The 13167-nt window shown below is 48.8% G+C and overlaps 1 long non-coding RNA gene across 1 annotated transcript; it reads right to left on the reverse strand.

Annotated features, from left to right (window-relative positions):
- Window positions 1–722: 722 nt before the first annotated feature.
- On the reverse strand, window positions 723–6265 carry LOC115896943. Its single transcript, XR_004056888.1, has 3 exons — window positions 2954–6265; window positions 2072–2311; window positions 723–1111 (listed from the first exon to the last, which is right to left on the reverse strand). It is a non-coding gene; the product is annotated as an uncharacterized LOC115896943 (long non-coding RNA).
- Window positions 6266–13167: the final 6902 nt, after the last annotated feature.

The raw sequence follows: 13167 nt of genomic DNA on the forward strand, positions 1-13167 counted from the left end.
TTATAATAGAAGAGACTGATCTATAAGCAAAAATCACGACAGCCTCAAGTGTGCTGGCAGCATCTAATGGTGCCCGCACCTTCCAGGGTGAGTGTGGGGCACTGCAGCACCTGAGGCTGGCAGTGGGCAGCCTTCCCAGAGGCCTGACCCAAGCCTGCATCCCTCTTTCCAGACCCGCTCTGCTCTGCACCTGCGTTTCAAGCCGGGGTCAGCAAAGCGTAGCCCACTGACCATCCTTGTAGTGTCTGTGAGCTGAGGATAGTTTTATATTTCAAAACATTTGAAAAAATCATCAGAAGAAGGAGAAGATTTCGTGAGGTGAAAATTAGATGACAACTAAATAAACGTCCATGTATAAAGCTTTGAATGCCATCTTTGCTTTCTCTCCTGCCACCTAAGTACCTGCATCATACCCTCAGTTTTACCTACTGTCTCACAATGGCTAAAACACTTGCTCCCTGGCCCTTCGTGGGATAAGCTCCAACCCTGCTCCGTGTGGGAGTGGCTACTCTCCCCCGGCCTGAGGCTGCTGCTGCCCCACGAGACAAACCCAGGACAAAGTGTTGACTCTCTTAATTCTGGCTTCAGCGCCGTGCTCCAAATCCTGGTCACTTCTTTCTGGGCCAATTCTGAACCCCCTCCCCCTGCCATGAGGTGAGGGAGCTGCTTATTTGTGCCAAGTTTGCTTATCTTCATGAGCAATGAATTCATGTTACGTGGAAGGGATGGGTGGAGGAGATGGGACTTGTGAGCTGGGTGGGCAGGTGCCCATGGTCAGGAGAGAGGGCCTGTGAGCTGGACAGGTGGGTACCTGTGGTCAGCTGGTGCCTCTCTACCTGTGGGTGTTTCTCTCTCCATCTCAAACATTAGGAAGAAGCCGACAGTGGCCTAGTGCTGTCTTCATGCCACATTCTTTCAAGTGGATTGAGGTATTCCAATAAAACATAACAATTTTATTGGAGCTGTGTTTTGCTTTGTGTTTTCCCAGTTGTCAGGGGAAAAATGATCATCCATCGAACAGACCGGGAAGCTGAGGCTAGGACATCACACGCCTCTGAGTATCGGAGCTGAGACTGGAAGCTGGGCACCTGGAGGGCTCTTCACAGCGATGCTATAATCAGAAAAAAACACAGTGTGATTCCCTTAATATAAAGTTCAAAACCAGACCAAACCACAGATGGGGAAAATGTTTAAAGATAAAAATGGGTGGGTGACAACCCCAGCCCCTGAGTACCGCCTCCCGCTGTGCAGGACGAGCCTGTGCCCTGGGCGCGTCCTCGGGAATCTCTCATTTTTAAGCAGGGCAGTGGGTGTTATCCGTGCTCCTCTTACTAATTAATATTCTCTAGATGTCTGTGTTCATTCCACACACTCCTGTACCGAGCCCTGCTCAGCCCCAATAACGCCTGCTCCATCTCCCTTCAACACTCTGACCCAAACATGGGTCTGTGGTCGCCCCAAAGCCAAGACAGGGTGACAGCACTGAACTCAACAGAGAGAAAAAGGTGACGTGGACCTGGGGGTCACCATCAGACAATGCGGCTTCCACAGCCTCTCTCATCAGGACCTGGTGGGGCCCAGAAGTCTGCACTGTGAACAAGCCTCCTGCTTTGTCACCCGCACCCAATGCTCAGGGTCTCCAGGACCAGAATTTGGGAACCACCAATCTAGAAAATGCAGCCCACAGCTGAGCTCTTCCCTTCACAGTTTCACCTGCACCCGTGCCTTCTGGAATTCAAGTATTACTGAGCACCTACTATTGCCTGGGCTCTCTTCCAGGAGAGGTGAGCACAGTATTTATACAGCCTGACTGCGCTGGCTGCAAAGAAAACAGCGGAGTGCGGGAGGCCGGGGGCAGGGAGGCCCCGGGCAGGCCCTTGCTGGACACGTGGGCCTGGAATGTACACCCACTGCCTGGAAACCTCAAGGTCCCCATGAGCCAGACCAACCCAGCGTTTTCCATGTCTTGCCTAGTCTCACCCCTATAAATGCTCCTCCCTGTTGGGGAGGTCTGAGGAGCGCCCTTCCCTAGGGGGATGGCCTCCCTTCCCTGTGCAGGGCTCCCAGGCACCTGGACGGAGCAGTATCCACCAGGTCAACAAGCAGCCAGGCAAGGAGCCCTCTGTCCATCTGGCTCCAGAGGATGCAGTTTGTTCCTTCGGCCTCTGAAGCCAGAGTCAGTTTCGGGTGGGGTGTTCTGGCCCTCTGGGGTCACATCCTTCTCTGCATCACTGACAGCTGCTGGGCATGGACTGGAGCCCCAGCAGGACTCACCCCATCCCCTTGTGCCTCCTCCACACCCTGCTGGTTCCTGTGGAAGTGAATGCGTACACAGGTGCCTCTGCATCCGGCTCTAACATGCTTGGTGACTCCATGCCCTCCCTCTCCAGCCTGGCTCTGGGGGCTGAGCCTGGGCAGCAGGCGCCCTCCACGCCCATACTCCCTTCTGTCCCATACTCCCTCCTCTCCCATACTCCCTCCACGCCCATACTCCCTCCACTCCCATACTCCCTCCACTCCCATACTCCCTCCACGCCCATACTCCCTCCTCTCCCATACTCCCTCCACTCCCATACTCCCTCCTCTCCCATACTCCCTCCTCTCCCATACTCCCTCCACGCCCATACTCCCTCCACTCCCATACTCCCTCCACTCCCATACTCCCTCCTTTCCCATACTCCTTCCTCTCCCATACTCCCTCCTCTCCCATACTCCCTCCTCTCCCATACTCCCTCCACTCCCATACTCCCTTCTCTCCCATACTCCCTCCTCTCCCATACTCCCTCCACGCCCATACTCCCTCCACTCCCATACTCCCTCCTCTCCCATACTCCCTCCACACCCATACTCCCTCCTCTCCCAAGGGGACCCCTGGCTCCTCACGCTCATAGCTTCCCCCGGCTGCCCCCCTAGCTTCTCCCAGCTGCCCTGCCGGCCGGGGGGCTGTACTCACCCCTTCCTCAAGGCCCAGCATAGACGTGCAGGGAAGGGGTGAGGTCCTCACCCCAGTGGTCAGTGGCCACGGTGTCCATGCTCAGAGCTTCCCCACAAGCACGGGGACTCAGCCCAGGCTTCTTCCTCCCCGAGCGCGTGAGGGTCCTGAGGGTCCCTGCAGCCCCACCCCCAGCAGAGGCAGTGCAGCCCAGAATGTTCCACAGCCAGGACGAGGCACCCGCGCTGGTGACTGACTCGCTGGATGTCCTGCTTAGGAAGCCACGTCGCTGGCATGGGCCTCTCCTCGCCAAGGTTTTCACACAAGCCCAGACCAGCCCACGCAGGGACGGCTCCAGTGGTTCCTGCTCCCTACCTCTGAAAATCCAGCCTGCCGGAGGATGCTCTGTAAATATTTCACTCCCTCCTCCTCGCCAGCAGGTTCACACCGAACAGCCCTCTCCCCGCAGGGTGGGAAAACATTCTGCTTTAAAAGACACCTAGGAAAGGTACTCCCCGCCATCGCAGGAAATGTCCTCTGCTGTTGTTTGCAGTCAGCTCGCTCCTCGCACCTGCTCGTCTGAGCTCTGCCGTCTCTTCTCACAACTGGTTGAAATGGACTCTCGGGGAACCTTTGCCGACACCCTGTGTTCTGAGCGCGTGTAGATCTGGCCTCTCCTGGCTGCACAGTTTCTGTCATAGGTTCCTTCTCTGTTTCCACCTGGATTTGTATTTACTTGAGATATTTACTCAATGTGCTAGTCTGCTGCCCCACATACACGGGAAATTCAAATGATGGCTGCTGTTATTATTTCTCATTCCATCTAGGTTCCAGTCCTCTCAGGGACAAAACAGCACCCTTCATTATTATAGCCTGACCCTAATATTGCTCATAATAACTGATATTTATTGAGTGCTGGCAAAGGGGAAGGCCTGTTCTAAGAACTTCATGCATATGAGTCATTAACTCCTTACAACCACTCCATGATGGTCAGCACCATTTAGAGACCCAGCGTACAGATGTGGAAACTGAGGCACTGAGGGCCTAGCACCCCTCACCCATGCAGTGTCATAGCTGGGCTCACAGATATAGAAACTCAGGCACTGGGGGCCTAGCACCCCACACCCAGGCAGTGTCAGAGCTGGACTTATAGAGCACTGAGAGCCTAGCACCCCTCACCCACGCAATGTCAGAGCTGGGCTTACAGAGCACTGAGAGCCTAGCACCCCTCACCCACGCAGTGTCAGAGCTGGGCTTACAGAGCACTGAGAGCCTAGCACCCCTCACCCACGCAGTGTCAAAGCTGGGCTCACAGATGCGGAAACTCAGGCACTGGGGGCCTAGCACCCCACACCCAGGCAGTGTCAGAGCTGGGCTTACAGAGCACTGAGAGCCTAGCACCCCTCACCCACGCAGTGTCAAAGCTGGGCTCACAGATGCGGAAACTCAGGCACTGGGGACCTAGCACCCCACACCCAGGCAGTGTCAGAGCTGGGCTTACAGAGCACTGAGAGCCTAGCACCCCTCACCCACGCAGTGTCAAAGCTGGGCTCACAGATGCGGAAACTCAGGCACTGGGGGCCTAGCACCCCACACCCAGGCAGTGTCAGAGCTGGGCTTACAGAGCACTGAGAGCCTAGCACCCCTCACCCACGCAGTGTCAAAGCTGGGCTCACAGATGCGGAAACTCGGGCACTGGGGGCCTAGCACCCCACACCCAGGCAGTGTCAGAGCTGGGCTCATAGCCAGCAAGAGCTACTTAACCCGTTGTTTAATGTCTAGGGCTATTCATGGTACAGTTATGGGCTCGACCATTTTGGTCCTTAAAATAATGTATTCGTATTCTTGGAGACAGAGGAAGAAGATGGTCATTATTCTTCTCTCCCTGAAGGACCAACGCTTTACCCAATTGTGTGCAGTTTCCTGGAAATGTAAATTTTCCCACAACTGGTAGGCGTAGCACTAAGTGGGTGGGGCCAGGACTTGCTGTACGTGGAAATGCACAAATCTCTGCTGTTTCTTGTCACTCACGGGAACTCAATCAACAGTTTCACCCCCAGATTAAGCCGCAACAACAGGAAACACCCTCTGAAGAGCAGCTGCCAGGACCTTAAGATTTTATGTGATTAAGAAAATAGCACTCTCTTTGCTAGAAAGCCTCTGGGTGCTTGCACAACACTTTAAGACCAAAACTCATAAATAACATTGGCAGTTTAATTACCCAGGCCAGCCTGAGAAGCTAAATTGCATCTCCCCACCTCAAGCTCTCAGACATCCCTCAATGATGCCAAGTTAACACGTGATCTAAATGCCTCAAGTTCCTGTTAACACTTTCCACAGGCAAACAAGGGTCCCTCCCTGTGCCCCGGGTTTCTGGTGTTCACCAGGGTGTGCGGGACATAGGACCAGGTGTCTGGCCTCAGCGAGCACCAGGTCTCCAACTGAGGGGCTCGGCAGGGGCGGGTTCTCTGGGCATGCACATCAGCTCACCGGCAGAGCTGCATGTAGACCGACCATGGAGAGACTGGCTACACCATGTTGGGAGGGGTGGGGAGGGCTGGCACGAGTGACTTTTCATAGTTTCTCCGTAGTTCACAGGGAGACAGAGTGAAGGCAAGCACAGGGGGAGGCTCTCCTCGTGGTGGTCAGAGACCACGCGGGACACCTGGCAAGCACGTTCACGTCAGACACAGAATCTGCATGTGGTCCTCCAGACTCCACAGGTGGCTCCCTGCGCCCTTCCTGGTCTCCACCCACCATCCCGATTTCTCCACAGCCCTTCCCCTTCAGTATGTTAAGGTTGAAAAGGGGTGCGAAGGAAAGGAAGTCACCACACTGTGTGATCCGGCGTGAGTCTTGCTCTGCTGCGATTTTTGTCCTGTGTCTGGAGTGGCAAGTTGGTCCTGTCCCTGTTTTGGAGAACTTTGCAGGCAGCACCAGGGTCATTTGAGCCACTGGGAGCTTCCCCTCCTGAGCACAGAGCATTAGGAAGCAAGCTGGGGTTCACCTGCGGCGACCTCTCAGCTGGGGCAGCCACAGTCCCTTGAGGAACCTGTTTCAGCTGCAAATCAGACCCTTCTCACAGCCACTCACAGCACGGCCGAAAACGCACCTTTTTCCTGGAAAGTCTATCTGATTTCTTAGCATCTGAGATTCTAACTCAGGCCAGTTCCACCTAAAAGACATATTTCTTCTGACAGAAGCGTAAGTTTTCCTGAGCTGTCAACACACAAAGCAATACACGTCCCCCAGTGCACTCCCAAGCCGTCCCCAGAAGGAGGAAGTGGGCTCCCTGCTTCTCACCACAGGCTACTTTTCCACCACACACGGAAGGCGTGCACACCGCTCACCCAGAAACAGGACGAGCCCGTCCAGCCAAGGTGCTGTGCCTTTCCATCAGTCTGTCACTCCTTACACCTCTTCTGGATGCATGCCCAGCAGAGAATTAGTGTCTGAAACCTGCAGACTTCCTGCCAAAGAGGAGCTCTTCTGGCTCCGGCCAGGGGAGCCAAGTAGGGCCTGGGTGCTGCCAGGGCGTGTCTGAGCCAAGCAGGGCCCTGGTGCCACCAGGGCGTATCCGGACTTAGTGGTTCCCTTGTGCCAACTCACTGGACCCAGACATCAAATCAAATGAGTGGCATTAAAATGTGAGGAGAAAATAATAAACCCACATGTCAAGAACGCCCCCTTGATCGAGAGGAAAGTGGCCCAAACCACCTGTTAGAGACCCAACTTTCAGAAGGCTTTTTGATGAATGATGAATTAGGCAGCCGGTAGCACCTGCCAGAGCTCCGCAATCTGATCGATCTGTTCTGAAATCAATCAACAGCAAAGTATTGAATGCTTACTGCAGCCTTCCACAAATGATGTGCAACAAATGAAGTCCAAGCATGTAGCCACCTTCCAGCACCTTGCAGTTTAATACAGCACATAAACATAACTCACGGGAAGAAAGGTTTGAAAATAGCAATATAGACGTTTTCCACCTACATACCAACACACACCATTACTGTTTTCTAGCAAACGTCCACCGCTCTGCCACCTACAACACTCCCCATTGCCTTAGACACTCTTTCCAAATTAGAAAACAAAACAAAACAGCCAAAGTTGCTGAGTGAAAATCTGAGCTGAGCATGAGAGTGGACATGAGAGGCTGGAGGCAGTATGGGTTCATGGGGCCGAGTTCTGTTGGGGAAGGCAAATAGGGTCTGGAGGTGGACGGTGGTGATGCTCACGCCGCAGTGTGAATGAACTTAATGCCACTGAACTGCACACTTAAAAATGGGTAAGACATTGAATTTTATGTTACATATGTGTGACCAAAATAAAAAATATGGATTAGTTGGAAACAGGGAGAAGATGAGAAATCATTGTTACAATTTTTTACCGGATAAAATGATCTCAGTCAATTCATTCGACTGCTGCTAAAGAGAAAAAGCAACAAAATATTATTTCTCTCATTAAGAATTTTCTTTTGGAAATTGACATTGAAGTCCTGCTTGTTTCAAGTCTTTGGCGATGCAGGAGAAACTGACCCACAATTTATTCAGGGACACTCACGAGGCGACCACAGACTTCACGACAACCTAGAATTCCTTCCTTCCGTGTTCTAGCTGGACACACTGCTGACAAAATGCCCCTATGTCTTACTGCATTTACTCAAGCTCAGAGAACCCTCAATTTCGTAAGAGGATGCAATCAGTTTCTGGACACATTGCCTGGAAGGCTGAAGCGATCCTGCCGCTTGCTTGCATTTAGGTCTGAGCACCTGACCTGAGTGCCTGCTTGCCGAGTGCATTCCTGACATGGGCTAGACACAAAGAGAATGAAATGGCAGGCTGGGAATTCAAGCAGAAAGCATCCCGAAGTTGTCTGGGTTCTGTAAGAGTAAAGAATGGGCAAAATTAGCCTCCAAACCCCGCCAGCCCCCCTCCACCGTGAAACCAGTTGTTAAGGAGGAACCAGTGGTGGGACACATCCTCCACAAAGAGGAAGACGTGGATGTGCCTTTGCACCGATTCTAAGACAGGCGACCCGAGCCCATAGAGGGAGATGAGGCCCTGGGTGGCGTCAGGGAGGACGCCTGGTAGGATGGACATGGGAGAGGTCTGGGGGGAGGGCAGGTGCATGCCCCGGCACCTCGGGGGAGGCGTTCACAGCCAAGGGCACCCTACAAGCAAAGGGGCAGCACGGCTGAGGGCAGTCTAGACTGGACCTCGGCAGGCCGTGGGCTTGAGAACAGGAGGGACCGGACCAGGCAGAGTCCTCCAGGGATCATCTGGATTTCCTCCACGGAGCCTGCCAGGACCACATGGATGTACCTGCATCCACCCGGAGACCACACTGGGTACCAGTGCTTTATCACTAGCCACAAATGCCAAAGGCAGGGTGCTGTGGGAGAGGTGTTTCTCCAGAGAATCTTGAGCAGCGGAGGCATTCCATGTGATTTCTGTGTGCCCATTTCTTCGTAGACAATAGGATTCACAGCATGGTCAGCCTCAGGGTCCCTAGGAGGTCTGCCTTCAGAGCCCGTGCTCTGAAACCACAGGATCCCCTCCTCTGATGGTTACTATGAAGTCTGACATCCTCAGGCCACAGGCTGGCCTAATACGGGCCTCGAGTCAGTTACTGGGATCCAGTTTCTCCATTGTATAATGGGAAGGCTAATGTGTATTTTATATATACATTATGAGGAATAAACTTATGAGGAATAAACAGACCAATGTTTCTAAAACACATTGCCTTATATAGTAAATGCCTTATAAGAGAAAAATGGTCTAAAAGTTAGACTATGCATAGAATTTAATTCCCTTTAATTCCTTGCCTTTCAGGATTATCTAATTAGTTATAAATATTTATATTTTATTGATTTCATATTATTTAAGCAGGTTATACTTATTTGAAATTAATGCAATTAAAAAGTAATAATCAGTCTAGCAAAGTTGTGTGAGAACACAGTGCCTAGGCGTGGCTGTTGAAAGTTTGAATCAGTACAACTTTCTGAGGAGCAACCTTTCCAATGTATATAAGCCATTCACCTTTTGTGTCTGTTTTCTAAAGATATTAAATGGAGATGGACACATATTTAGCTGCCTGTGAACGTGTGGTAGCAGGTGTGTCTATCGAGGTCGAGTCGGGAGATGACACAGACACAATGACTTAACAAAGAGAATTCGACATGAATAATCACTAGCCATGTATTCAAGACTGAAAAGAAAACACTGAGGTGCTCACTGGGTGAGTTGCAGGAAGTAGAAGGAGCAGGCTGGTGCTCCCAGGGACTTCCTAGCAGGAAAGACACAGGTGGTCAAGTGCAGGCCCAGACCTACAGAACCAGCACTGTGGGTGACGGGGGCCGAGCAAGGAGACACCCCGCAGGCAGCACAGCAGGGATTGGGGACCTGCATCCAAGCTGCAGATTCATCACCTGTTACATGCACCAACAAAGATTGAACATCCATGTAACCATGAGCCAGGGCAGGTGACAGAGACAGAGGACAGCACTCACCCAATGCCAAGCAAAGAGCACAGGTTACCCGTGTGATGTGGTGTGGCTCTGTGTCCCCACCCAAATCTCAGCTCGAATTGTAATCCCCCCGTGTTGAGGGAGGGAGGTGACTGGGTCATGGGGGCAGTCTCCCCTATGGTGGTCTCGTGATAATGAGTAAGTTCTCACAAGATCTGATGGTTTTATAAGCATCTGGCATTTCCCCTGCTTGTACTTCTCTCTCCTGCTGCCATGTGAAGAAGCTCCTTGCTTCCCCTCATCTTCCACCATAATTGTAAGTTTCCTGAGGCCTTCCCAGCCATGCGGAGCTGTGAGTCAATTGAACCTCTCTGCTTCATAAATTACCCAGTCTCCTGTATTTCTTTATAGCAGTGTGAAAACACACCTATAGTAGGTGTGACTGCACTGTGTGCACTATGTAATTTCGTTTTTAACATAAAATATAAGGCTCCCAAAAGATAGAAATGCACCCTAAACAGAGTTGTAGAAATGTGACTCTGGAAGGTGAGATTTTGAAAACTGTTTCTTTTTCTTTCGTTTTTTTCCAGTTGTTCTATAATAAGCATGTATTACTTTTGTAATGGCAAGAAAACAGTATGCTTTTTGTTGTAACAGATTAAATGTATGAACAAATAGGTGAGTCTAGTTCACATTTAGGTTTAAGGCTGGGGAATCCTGTCTGTTCACACCACAAAGAAATGACCAACCCAGTTCCCAACACTCATCCCACTCCAGTTCCGGGGTGATGCTCCCAGAAAATACCTTCCTTTGGAGAGTTTTGCAAATAGAAATCTTTCTAGTGATGGCAAATATTGGTAAACATATGAAAACACTTCTTCCTCTGGAGGCTGTTTGCTTACTTTCCTGGTCACCGTTAGTTTCTGCCAACCATTCTTTGAAACCTTAATGGATTTTGTTTAAATTTCCCCCTTTCTCTTTGCTTAAGAAAACGTTATTTTTTTTCATTTACTAAGTATTTGTTATTGACCCAGTTATTTATTTATACCCCTCCTCGTTTTATGAGGAACTTAATAAAGCTGGCATTGATGTGTAAGTTTACCAATATACAATTAAATTACATGAAATGGTCAATAATCAATATTCAACTTTTGTGTGTGTGTGTGTGTGTGTGTGTGTGTGTGTGTGTGAGAGAGAGAGAGAGAGAGACAGAGTCTCATGTCTCACTCTGTTGTCTAGGCTGGAGTGCAATGGTGCAATCTTGGCTCACTGCAACCTCTGCCTCCCTGGCTCAAGCGACTCTCCTGCCTCAGCCCCCTGAGTAGCTGAGATTATAGGCGCCCATCACCGCACATGGATAATTTTTGTATTTTTAGTAGAAATGGGGATTCGCCATGTTGGACAGGCTGGTCTTGAACCCTGACCTCAGGTGATCTGCCTGCCTCGGCCTCCCAAAGTGCTGGGATTACAGGTGTAAGCCACCACACCTGGTCTATTCAACCTTGTTAAAAAAAAAAAAAAAAAACCAGCAACGTCACATGGTTCAATCCAATGTAAAACATTGTAAATCCAATGTCTGATACTGAAACACACTCTGTAAAATTAATTTGGATTTTATTTTCCATTCAACTTTTGTTTAATTGTCAGATCATATACAATTGCATATGGCCATGTACAAGGTGGTGTGTGGATACATGTTTACATTGTGGGATAATTAAATCAAGCTAATTAACATATTCACCACCTCACATACTTACTGTTTTTGTGGTAAGAAGATTTAAAATCTACTCTTTTAGCAATTGTGAAATATATATTATTCCTAGGTGGAATTTTACTACACATTGGGCAGATTCTGGTTATAACACTGAAATGGATTTAGGTTTTACATGGCTAACTTTTAGATCATGTTTACCTGTAAAACCTATGCCTTTCTTCTAAATTCTTTTCCTTTCCCCTGATCCTCCAAAAAAAAAAAAAAAAGATGACTCTGACAGGCTTTCTTCACATCAGAAAGTATTTTACTCACATCTCTATTTACACTCTACAATGGTTGTAATTACAAAATCTATTAAAAGGTTTTTAAATACTTTAAATTATCATACAAATACAACCATATATGTGTACAATATAATTTAAAAAGGAAAATAATCATATTTCTCCAACAAAACCTAAAATCTGTATTTCCTAAAATATTCTTATATAATTTATATTTTTTAAATATAATTCACTAAAATAATGTGTTATTATTTTATTGTGTACTGAATTACTACATATCTGGATATCCTCTTTTATCTCATCGTTCTAGCTAAAACTGGTTAGTGCTTGTGAATCTTGTTTTTTCTATTAGCTCCACGTTCCTTCCGGTATATGCTGGAAATTTTCCGTTATCTTCAGCATCTTTGATCTTTGTGGACAGAATGCTGAATGTAGGTGTGAAACTTAAATGCAAATGAAACTTAACTGAAATGCTACATGCTTTCCGTTTTCTTCAATAAGAAGCATGCACATAACTAGCACTAGCTAATGCAATCTGAGTACTTACAAGACATCTCACATTGTTCTAGTTGCTTCATGTCTGAGCTCCTGTATTTCTGTGATTTTTGTTGGCGATAACTACTCTTGGTACCCTCATTCTGCAAATAATGAAACTGATGCAGACACAGCAAGTAAGTGGCCAGAGGTCACACATAATCTTTGTGTTTAACTGGTAAAGTGGAGAAAAAAGCAAGATTCACCTCACCCTCATTACTGAGGATGCGGCAGTGTGAGTGTGTGTGGGGTGCTGCTGCAGAAAAGGATGGCGGCCACTGGAACCAGATCCCCACTCACATCCTGGGAAAACAAGGTGGCAAAGGAACACAAGGGCCACAGTTCCTCTGCCTGGACCCCCAGACCAGCAGGCCAGTTCAACCTGAGGCTCAGCTGCACACTCCGGCTCACAAAAAGAATATGCCACTTCGTATGCCTTCTAGAATGGCTACAACAAAACAGACAGACAACACCAGGTGCTGGCGGGATGTGGACTGCCAGGGGCTCCTGCACACTGCTGGTTGGATATGCAATGCACAGCCCCTCTGAAAACTGGCAGTTTCTTAAAAGGTTAAGCATCTGTCTACCCTAAGACCCATCCACTCCACCCCAAGATATCCACCCACTTCCGAGAGAAATGAAAACACATGTCCACAAAACGTCTCATACAAGAAGAATCAGGGAAGTTCATCTATAACAGCCACAAACTAGAAATAACCCAAATGCCCATCCACTGGTCAGGAGACAAAAGAGATTGCAGTGTCACCATCAAGCGGAGAGAAGGATGATTCCTGTAAGATGGACAAATGTCAAAGGCTAACTTAGGGTGCTAGAAATCCCAACAGTGAATGCTTGGAACCAGACCAAAGAAAATGCATGAGTTATAGAAAGGCTCTTCCCTGATTCGATGTGTGTGTGAGTTACATGGGTGTATACAACAGTCAAAACTCATCAGACTGTATCCTTATGATCTGTCCATTTCACCATGTGCTTAAATAAAGAAACAAACAAATGATAAATATGCATAATCTATGATCCAGCAATTCCACTTCTTTGTATATCCAACCTAAAGAAATGCACAAGTGTCAGGGCAGCAACAGCCGAAAGAGGAAACAACTGGACCCTGTGTTAGTAGCAGAGTGGATAAACTGCAACTATGTTCATGGGGATATATTATTATTCATTCTGCTACTAAACTGTAACTGTATTCCCATGGATATAGTTACATTCTGCTACTACA

This window comes from Rhinopithecus roxellana, chromosome 4, assembly GCF_007565055.1.
Source record: "Rhinopithecus roxellana isolate Shanxi Qingling chromosome 4, ASM756505v1, whole genome shotgun sequence".
Classification (NCBI taxonomy): Eukaryota; Metazoa; Chordata; class Mammalia; order Primates; family Cercopithecidae; genus Rhinopithecus; species Rhinopithecus roxellana.